The sequence below is a fragment of the Acipenser ruthenus genome, chromosome 3, assembly GCF_902713425.1.
Source record: "Acipenser ruthenus chromosome 3, fAciRut3.2 maternal haplotype, whole genome shotgun sequence".
Taxonomy (NCBI): Eukaryota; Metazoa; Chordata; class Actinopteri; order Acipenseriformes; family Acipenseridae; genus Acipenser; species Acipenser ruthenus.
The window spans coordinates 39,173,013-39,183,031 of record NC_081191.1 but is presented as its reverse complement, the minus strand read 5'-3'; positions in this window follow the sequence as shown (position 1 = coordinate 39,183,031).

Sequence of the window (10,019 nt, the reverse complement as noted above, 5' to 3'; positions counted from 1 at the left end):
AGACTGCGCACACCTATACCTGTCCTCTCATCCCATCTGGATCTTAAATGGCCAGATCTATCCTAACTCAAAAAGAAAGAGTAGTCTGGCGCAATCTACGTCACTTGATCCCTACTCCCACTTCTCCAGCTGGATCTTTGAATGTACATCGAGATGCCAAGACCACAGAGGACACTTCAGGAACTGCGACCAACAAAGATTCATCTGAAGCGCCAACCCTGAAGCAATATCCATCCAGAGAGGGACATCCACCAAAGTACCTGAAGGACCTTGTGAAATAACAGCTACGCTTAGATAACACTGAGTGAGCTGAAAAGGGGCATAATAATCCCCACACTCAGCAGAAGGTTTGGGGTAGTATACCCCATCCTTCTATAGTTTAGTTAAAATGTATGGTTATTCTGTTTTGCAGTGTTGTTTTAAAAAAAAAAAAAAAAGATTAATGGGGTAGACAGACAGAAAAAAAAGTTATATTGATTGGTTTAGTTTTCTTCAGCTCATAAAGGGGGATGTAATAACTAAGTCACCAGAGGTGTGTTGGTGCCACCTAGTGCTGATTTTTATGTATGTCAAGATGGCTGCTGTGAATAAACTAACTGTTAAACCCGAGAGCTCCTGTGTTATTATTAGTTGTAATAATTAATAATACAAAGTATTATGTTACAGGCCGTACCCTAAAAAAAAAAAAAAAATACATATATACATCTTAATGTAAGTGAAAATGTAAATATAAATTGTATTTAGGCCAATATACTCAAATACACTAATCAATAGACATTACCCCCACTGTACGATTCCTAGTATCAATAAGTATGCAGGCATGGTTTCAATCAATTATTCAACAAACTACTTAATGTATTTTATAGTACAGAAATAGGAAGATATAGCTAGAAGCAGCATTCCTAGAACACTGACAAAAAAACTAAATATCACAAATGTAATATAACGGGAAATAGAAGAGAAAAAAACATGTCATATAATGCTAAGTCACAATATTTATTATTTATTCCAAAATATAACGTTTTTAACAGCACAAAAAAAGATACTGACAAGCTGTGAAAATGTGAAATAGTAAACAGCACCCCTTTGAAATGTACCTTTTTATGATTTCTGTAGGGGCAGCTGGCACTTCTTTTCTCGCACACTTGATAACAATGCTAGTCTGTGTGTTCTAATTCTGCAACTTTTCCACATAATGCCTGTTGGTGCAGAATCCAGTGTAAGAAAACTGGTAGTTCTGCATTTCTTTATTTTTTTTCTAGCACTCTGCTAGCCAGTCCACTCTTTTGTCCAGTCATATATGGCGCACCCTCTGTTGTAATCCCAGTTAGTTTCTTCCAGGTAATTCTGCACGTCCCATGGCTTCTTGAAGTTAAAAAAAGTTATTTCCTGTGGTTGTGTTGTTAATGCATCCACATCAGTTTTCAGAAAAAACTTTCGTTGACTCCATAGCTTCTTTCATTTCCAGTTTATTTCCACTCAAACTTTGTGCAGCACGTCATAGTGACGTTGTATGTTATAATATTTCATAAGTGCAACTGTTGCACTGCAAACCAGACATATTGCCTGCAGTCAAAATTATTAATTGAACAAATCATCTGGCAAACGATTTTAGAATCTTCTGAGTTCCGCCTCCACCTTTCGCTTCCGTGACATCTCCAACTACTTTTTGGCAACTGATTTTAAATTTTACACAAAGTAAAATAAATAGTTTAAACAAGCCTTTGCTTCACTATCCTAATCAAAATTATATGTGCTGTGTGCGTGAGAAAAGGATCCTGTGTGCTATTTGATTGGCTATTTTACTATCTCTGTGAGCTGTGATTGGCTTAACGTGAATGTCACTCATACAATGCAGACTGCACTTGAATACAGTACATCCCTGCAATTTTAGAAACTAATGGGCGGGCTGTTTGCATTAAAGGAGAAAGACAAGGAATTCATGTTAAAATGAAAAGGAAAGCAGTGCAGTTTCACTTTACGTTGCCGCTGCCTGTCCCTTGCTGAGTGCTGTGTCTGTTGATCGCTCATTTTCAGTCAGTGTAAGCCACCTCCACCTTTCACAATAAGCTACTGACCAAAAGATACGCCTGGACTGCTGGGGCTTTATCGTGCACATTAAATTATCGCTCACAATGCATGTAGTGTGCTCGGTATGGTATGTAAATTAACCAAATATTGTGCACGTAAATTAATGTGTTCTCTGTTAGTAAACTGGGCAGTAAATTTAGATTTATCACGCATGTTAGGCACACTACTGTGCGTGAACGCTAATTCCAAACTTAGTGCCCTTTAGTAAATGAGGCCCATAATTTATTAGTTTTTGTTAATGAGTGCAAACATCCAAAATGCTAACAGTGCATTACATTTTATATATTAAATATTTTAATGGTTATAGTAAACTATCAACTATTATATTTTTACATTTGTTTGGATATACCGTTACTTGATTGATTACTATCTTGTTCACAACACCTTAAAATAACGCTAGAATATGTTTTGTTAAAAAATAATATGTTTTTGACCGATTCAGATTTTGCTGCTGATGTATTTATTTTCTGCATTCCCTCCCACCCCCTTAAAAGCAGTGGGGGGCAAGGCAACACAAGCAACCAGTCAGCCATCATCAGTTAAGACAAATGACATACAACTTTCTGCACATAACACAAGAGACATCCATCATCATGGTCCACTAGGTGTATGAAGTCTACTGCCATGCCAGTGTGTTGGGGGGTTGTGTATATCTGGGCACTGCTAATGCAGGTCTAGTAGGAGACAGATGCATAATGGTGGCACCAACATCACACTGTACCTCTATGATCAATGTCTAGTGTGGCATCCGCATGTTTGTTGTATGTCAATTTGTTGGGTAGGGAGTGGGGAACAACATGAGGGGAAGTGTATATGTATGGTAAATCTTGAGACACAGGTGCATGACAGAAGGACTACCAATAGTGCTGTAATATGAATCTATGTCTTAACATAACTTTCTAGTGTATGGAATTGCAGATGTTCAATGGCATAATACAGCCTTTTGCAAGGGAGGAAGGGGTGATGGGTCGGCATTAGCATTCATAGTAACATGGATAAGGGGGAATGGGAGCACTTTAACAACAGCACACCCATGCGACAGATGTATGACACAATGATATATTGTCACCTGCTAAAATGGAAGTGTATGAGGTACACTGTTATGAAACTGTGTTTACATGGGCGAGTGGAATGATGGCTGTCTGTGGTTGCTTGTGTTACCTTGCCCCTTCTACTGCTTGTAAGGGGGTGGGAGGGAATGCAGAGTTAGGGTTAAAACCCCTAACATCGCATTCACCTACTTTTGTCTTTTTAATATCAACACTAACTGATGCATTTTTTGCACATTCAATGTATATACAATGAATTATGATATATACAGTTGTAATCAAAAGTTTACATACCCCAATGGAAATGTATAATTTCTCGAAAACAAATAATTATAGAAAAAGTCTTTTGAAGCAAAAGTTTTGCTTTTGTGGATGAGGAAAAAATGTTATAGGAAATGTCTACAATTATTTATTTCAGCAATATTTTTGCAAAACTCAAAAAATGTTAATTCAAAAGTATTCATACCCTGACAAGGAAAATGAAATTCATATCTAGCTGAGGCACCTTTAGCTATAATAACCTCTTTTAAACAATTAGAATATTTGTCAATTATCTTTTGGCATGATTCTTTAGTGATTTTTGACCATTCTTCAAACGCAAAATGGTTCCAGTTCGTTCAGATTCCCAGGACTTGTCTTGTGCACAGTATTCTTCAATTCATACCAAAGATTCTCAATCAGATATAGATCAGGACCTTGACTAAGCCATTCCAGAGCCTTGATTTTATTCCTTTATCCATTCTGAAGTAGATTTTGATGTGTGCTTTGGATCGTTGTCATGTTGGAACATCCAGTTGTGCATTAAACCAAATTTTGTAGCGGACAGTTTCAGATGATTGGCTAATATCTTTTGGTATGCTATGGAATCCATTTTACCATGTATTGGTACTAAATTTCCTGTGCCATTAAAGGAAAAACATCTCCATAGAAGGATATTACCACCTCCATGCTTGACAGTAGGTATGGTGTTCTTTTCTTTGTACACCTCACCAGACTTTCTCCAAACGTAACGACTATCAGTGTGACCAAATAGCTCGATTTTTGTTTCATCACTCCACAAAACCTTTGACCAGAACTCATATCCATCATTCAAATGCTGTTTTGCAAACCTTAAGCAATTGTCCTTGTGATGTTTTCCTAAGAGTGGCTATTTCCTTGGCCTGCTACCATTGAGACCATCACCATGCAATACTCGACCCTTGGTTGAAATGGAAACCCCAGTCCCACTTGCAGCCAATTTACTTTAAATATCTTTGGCAGTCAATCTCGGATTGTTATAACCTTTCTCACAATTCTTCTACTTGTTCTTGGTGAAAGAACCTTCTTTCTTCCAGACCGAGGGAGCATTGTGACAGTACCATGAGTCTTGTACCTCTTGAGAATAGAAACAATACTTGAAATTGGGATGCTCAAATGCTTGGAAATCTTCTTGTATACTTCTCCATTTATGACAATAAATAATTTTCTGCCTAAGTTCTTCACATAGCTCTTTACTTTTTCCCATATTGACTTATTGGTAATGACAGCAATCATCCTATGCCTAACCCTTTTATACTCTAAGAATGTTCACCTACAATCCAGCGTTTTCTAAACTTTTCTAGAATTAGTTTAGTTTTTGCAGTTTTGCAAAAAAATTGCTGAAATAAATAACTGTAGACATCTATTTCTTGTAACTTTTGTTCCTCATCGACAAAAGCAAAACCTTTGTATTCATGTATTTCTATAAAAGTCTTTAGCTGTGTCCTGGATACAGTTTTCATAATTTACACCGTCTTATAACTATTGTTCACTGCATGTATTTTTAGATATGCTGCTGACAATTCCAAAGCTGCTTGTACTCTTTAATATACTCTTTAATGAGTTAGAAGATATGTGTAGCCTTATTTCTATATACAGACGTGCTCAAATTTGTTGGTACCCTTACAGCTCATTGAAATAATGCTTCATTCCTCCTGAAAAGTGATGAAATTAAAAGCTATTTTATCATGTATACTTGCATGCCTTTGGTATGTCATAGAATAAAGCAAAGAAGCTGTGAAAAGAGATGAATTATTGCTTATTCTACAAAGATATTCTAAAATGGCCTGGACACATTTGTTGGTACCCCTTAGAAAAGATAATAAATAATTGGATTATAGTGATATTTCAAACTAATTAGTTTCTTTAATTAGTATCACACATGTCTCCAATCTTGTAATCAGTCATTCAGCCTATTTAAATGGAGAAAAGTAGTCACTGTGCTGTTTGGTATCATTGTGTGCACCACACTGAACATGGACCAGAGAAAGCAAAGGAGAGAGTTGTCTGAGGAGATCAGAAAGAAAATAATAGACAAGCATGGTAAAGGTAAAGGCTACAAGACCATCTCCAAGCAGCTTGATGTTCCTGTGACAACAGTTGCAAATATTATTAAGAAGTTTAAGGTCCATGGAACTGTAGCCAACCTCCCTGGGCGCGGCCGCAAGAGGAAAATCGACCCCAGATTGAACAGAAGGATAGTGCAAATGGTAGAAAAAGAACCAAGGATAACTGCCAAAGAGATACAAGCTGAACTCCAAGGTGAAGGTACGTCAGTTTCTGATCGCACCATCCGTCGCTTTTTGAGCGAAAGTGGGCTCCATGGAAGAAGACCCAGGAGGACTCCACTTTTGACAGAAAAACATAAAAAAGCCAGACTGGAATTTGCTAAAATGCATATTGACAAGCCACAATCCTTCTGGGAGAATGTCCTTTGGACAGATGAGTCAAAACTGGAGCTTTTTGGCAAGTCACATCAGCTCTATTTTCACAGACGAAAAAATGAAGCTTTCAAAGAAAAGAACACCATACCTACAGTGAAACATGGAGGAGGCTCGGTTATGTTTTGGGGCTGCTTTGCTGCGCCTGGCACAGGGTGCCTTGAATCTGTGCAGGGCACAATGAAATCTCAAGACTATCAAGGCATTCTGGAGCGAAACGTACTGCCCAGTGTCAGAAAGCTGTGTCTCAGTCGCAGGTCATGGGTCCTCCAACAGGATAATGACCCAAAACACACAGCTAAAAGCACCCAAGAATGGATAAGAACAAAACATTGGACTATTCTGAAGTGGCCTTCTATGAGTCCTGATCTGAATCCTATCGAACATCTATGGAAAGAGCTGAAACTTGCAGTCTGGAGAAGGCACCCATCAAACCTGAGACAGCTGGAGCAGTTTGCTCAGGAAGAGTGGGCCAAATTACCTGTTAACAGGTGCAGAAGTCTCATTGAGAGCTACAGAAAACGTTTGATTGCAGTGATTGCCTCTAAAGGTTGTGCAACAGAATATTAGGTTAGGGGTCCCATCATTTTTGTCTATGCCATTTTCATTTGTTTTATTATTTACAATATTATGTTGAATAAAAAATCAAAAGCAAAGTCTGATTTCTATTAAATATGGAATAAACAATGGTGGATGCCAATTACTTTTGTCAGTTTCAAGTTATTTCAGAGAAAATTGTGCATTCTTCGTTTTTTGTGGAGGGGAACCAACAAATTTGAGCACGTCTGTACATATATTTAATATATATACCATCTACATTTTTATAATATAAAAATTGTTAATATGTAATACCTGTTTAATGTTGCATACTTCAAAACTAAAACAGCAAACCTGATCAAAATTAGTCTCCCCCAAAATTCTATCCAAGTAATTTAATAAAAAATATTAACGAAAAGAAAGATACAATAATATATATATATAAAAAGTATGTAAGAAAATCTTAATATCAAAACTTTACAAACTCCTATTATATGTGCATGACTGTCTATTGTTTCTTTTTTGCTCAGATCATTATTTGATATGGTAACTATATTACAACAAAAAATTCCTTCAGGGAAGTGAGGTGGGGAAGCATATTAGAGTTGCACTGTGCACACAAGCTTATAGAAGAAGCATTGTGCACTGGAACCTGTGCAATAGCGATATGCTTCCTCACCTCACTATCCACAATAAGCCTCTTTTTCAGAAGCATTTTTTGCTGGAATGGTTAGTAATAAATTGTCTTAGCCTTATTAGTTTACCATTGTAAATCAAAACTTTGCAGTTTGGCGTGAATTTACTATGATTTAAGATGTTTTCATTAACATATTTGTCTTTCCTTTACCATGCTGTGACACGACATGCTCTATCGCTGGTTGGATGTGCAACAGGAGACCGATTGTGCAGGGACGGACTGTTCAAAAAGAGGCCCCTGCCATAGATCCTGGCTGATGCAAGGCCATTGACCCAGTGATGTGCTCTACACTGAGGCTTCTTCACACAAAGGAGGAGAGGATCCAGAGGAACACGATTAATGCACAAAAACCTTCCACTCCCAGGCGGTGCCCTGCCCGGATGCTGGAACTCCAGGAGCACCAGCAATAGGTCAGTCTAGGGGATTTCAATCCTATACCAGTATAGTGAGGGTTTGTGTAGTGTAGTAGGTTCCTGGAGCAGGACGTCTCTTTCAGTGGGACTAGCGCTCGCCTTCAGTGGGCAATCTTTTATTTATTAGCTTTGTTTAACAGTGTTTTTGTATGTAATAAATCTCACACTCGGGGTACCATTGTTGGTACCCTCGTGGCCACGCTTGTGTGTTTATTAAATCTGCGTGCCTGTGCGGCGTGTCAAACACCAATGTTCTGTGTCTGATTCCTTACTGTTCTGTGTCTGACTCCTTATAGTGACGAACCACGGCAGTAACATCTCCCCCTCTTACACATGCAATAACTGTGATTTACTACAATTAACTGTGCATTTACAAAAAATATATATTTAAGGGCTTTAACATCTGCAGTTCTCACAGGCAGCCTTATGGAGACCCAGAAACCTGCTGTATTCTCATCACAGGTTTCCACGCAGGTTTGTTTTTTAATGACACATTTTTTTAATGAGTGACCTATCCCTGTAAATTATAGAAGAAACATTAAAAAGAGGTCAGAGGGTTCAGATTATGAATCTCTAATGAAGCTTGGTCCTAATTAACAGTTTCGTATGTGTGCTGCTTCTTCCTCCTCTGCTGTAGCCCAGCATGAGCACTCAGCAAACGTACACCTGCAGGTGCTAATGGTATGCAGCTCCAAACGAGCAGATGAAAACTGCGTCCGAGAGAAGGAGCCATGTCTGACATGCCCCTGTTGTTCCCACGTGGGGGCATGAGACTGTGATCTAATTACTGCCAAGAAGGAGCTGACAGATGGTAAAAACTGCAACACCTTGATTTCAGCCAGCAGGAGCCTGTAGAAATGTTTCCTTTCTGTATTTTGTGAAATGGGCTTCTCTTTTTTAAACTTCTTAAAAAAAAAAAAAAAAAAAAACACAATCAATAAAGCACAGACTTTACCACTGAAGCTGTCTGTTTGGCAGCTATAGACGTCATTCAGTGTTAAGCTGGGACAGAAGTAATTTTGTAAAGCTTATTAGAGGAGTGATTACATCCAGCTCAAGGAACATGTACATGCTTTAATTGCAATTTAAATCCAATAAATGTCATTTTAATATGATTTAAAGTGGTTTAATGTGTTTTTCTTCAACACGGATTTCAAGTACAAACTTAAAAATGTGATAAAATACATAATTCTCAAGCAATGTCACAATCTCATGTGAAAAATGTATTTGAAATTCAATTTAAACATGTGAAAAATGTGTTCAGGATATGTAAAGTTCAAACACAGTATTTTTAATGAAATCCACTCTGTTCCTTACATTAAGTGATAGGTTTACTAAAGTGTTGCGCCTGTCGCTATAGTCGTAAACCAGTTGCAAATGATTGGGAATTCTCGGGTGAAATGTGCTAGGCAAGCGCAATGCTATTTGTGACTTTTTAGGGAATGCTTTGCAGCAGCAGTTTCTGTTTGCAGTTCAAGTGTAGATGAATATGTAATTCTGGGCGTTCCTGCATAAATTTGCAAAAAGAGATGGTGCGCATGAGGGTTCTCAAATATAATGAGATGTACGAAAGCTGCTGGCAATTGCGACACTTACAATTGCATCAATTTGTTAAGAACTTTTGAAAGCATGTTTTAAACAGTCGCAATTGTTGCTGGCATTTCACAGTCCACTTTTTCTCATGCATTGCCAGTTGTGCTCAATGCATTATTCAGGTGAACAGCCAAATACCTATTTTTCCCTAAAAGCAGGGTGTACTTACAAGCCTTGAAAACAAATTTCTATGACATTTCTGGTTTCCCCAACATGTTGGGAGCAATAGACTTCACTGCCACTAACCCCTCCAGCTCATTCTGAACATCTGTATAGGAATAGGAAACACACCTATTCTATCAATGTGCAGGTGGTTTGTAATTGTGCACAATATAGCACTGCACCCCTGACAAACTAAAATAAAACAAATCCTATACATTTGTCTTATAGGCTACCAATGATAATACGAATTAGCGTATAATGCAAAATATGTTGCTGGTCCTTTGAAATTCGTATCAATGAGAATTCACTGTCCTCCTGTAAGTATCATAACTTGTCAATGCGGCACCATGGTCTATTTTGTGTTAATTGTCTAGGCTGCCAAGTTAATAATTATAATAATTTTAAAAAAACACAAAAATGATTTAGTTTCAATTTAAAATAATCTTTTATTCGCACTGTACACCAATGTGTACACTGCAGCAGCATGATTTATTTTGTGTTACCATACCGGTAGCCTACAGGCTAAAGTAAAAAGAAAGTACGATTGAACACACCATCAATCTGGCTTCTTCACACAGCAGCAGCACTGAAGAGACTGACTGCTCTCCTTAAATACCCTGCACCTGGCTCTAATTTACAATAATAGCCAGGTGCAGGTGATAATTAACAATTAAAACTCGTTTTTTGGCAGGGAGGATATTAACCCCCTCCCTGCTGTGCTACAACATAGTTTCATATT